The following is an 850-nucleotide window of genomic DNA, read 5'->3' as shown; positions in this document are numbered from 1 at the left end:
TATTGCGGCCACAACGCAATGTACTAACCACTATACGATCACGGCGCGCTACTTAGTCCTGATGTGAAACAGACCAAACACAAGAAAGTCTAATCTTAACAATGAATATTGTTATTATCCAATTTGATTGCTCTATGTCACGTGTAAACCGAAGTAATAGATGTTGGTTCAGGTGTATGCAGAATTTGTTTTCGGACAAAAAATATATATCTACAGTACTGTTATATAGGCCTATTTGCAATATATATAGATCTATTTTAGAATACCTAAAGTATACCTTCTTTTTCGTGGAAGTTTATAATAACCCCAAATAAATTATCATCAGATTAAGATGAATGAAATTTAGCCGTTAAAAATACCTTTAAATTATATTCTTACTACAGTAAGCATAATGATTTTATAGCGCACCATACCGTGCGATTGGGAAAGAGAAACAAAAAGCCGGGAAGCAATTGATTTCAGTTGCCTCCTTGGCGCAGTCGGCAGCGCGTCAGTCTCATAATCTGAAGGTCGTGAGTTCGAGCCTCACAGGGGGCACTATTTTTTTTGTACTATAAAACAGTTATATTTTATTTCCATTAATTAATTTTATGATTTTTTATCAAAATTTATTCATTTTTGCAAGCCTAAACTTTCTATTAAATTATTCATTTAATAATTTACGATATTCCATTATTAATAGTAGGCCTATTATATTAAATGATGTAATATAATAAAATAGTAATGATAATAATAATAATAATGATAATAATCACGTAAACAAAATTAAATAAACAACCTGTAGTTAAAATTATGTAATTATATTGTCATTAGCTTCTATTAAATTATTCTTTAAAAAATTATACCGGTA

At 29.5% G+C, this 850-nt stretch overlaps 1 non-coding gene across 1 annotated transcript; it reads left to right on the top strand.

Moving 5' to 3' along the window:
* The first annotated feature begins 464 nt into the window (after nt 1–464).
* Trnam-cau lies at nt 465–537 on the top strand. Its single transcript has one exon. It is a non-coding gene; the product is annotated as a tRNA-Met (tRNA).
* The last annotated feature ends 313 nt before the right edge of the window (nt 538–850 follow it).

This window comes from Anneissia japonica, unplaced genomic scaffold (assembly GCF_011630105.1).
Source record: "Anneissia japonica isolate Jap-2015-1 unplaced genomic scaffold, ASM1163010v1 scaffold78497_len850_cov213, whole genome shotgun sequence".
Classification (NCBI taxonomy): domain Eukaryota; kingdom Metazoa; phylum Echinodermata; class Crinoidea; order Comatulida; family Comatulidae; genus Anneissia; species Anneissia japonica.
The sequence above is the reverse complement of the archived record's forward strand: the minus strand, read 5'-3'. Positions and strand labels throughout refer to the sequence as shown.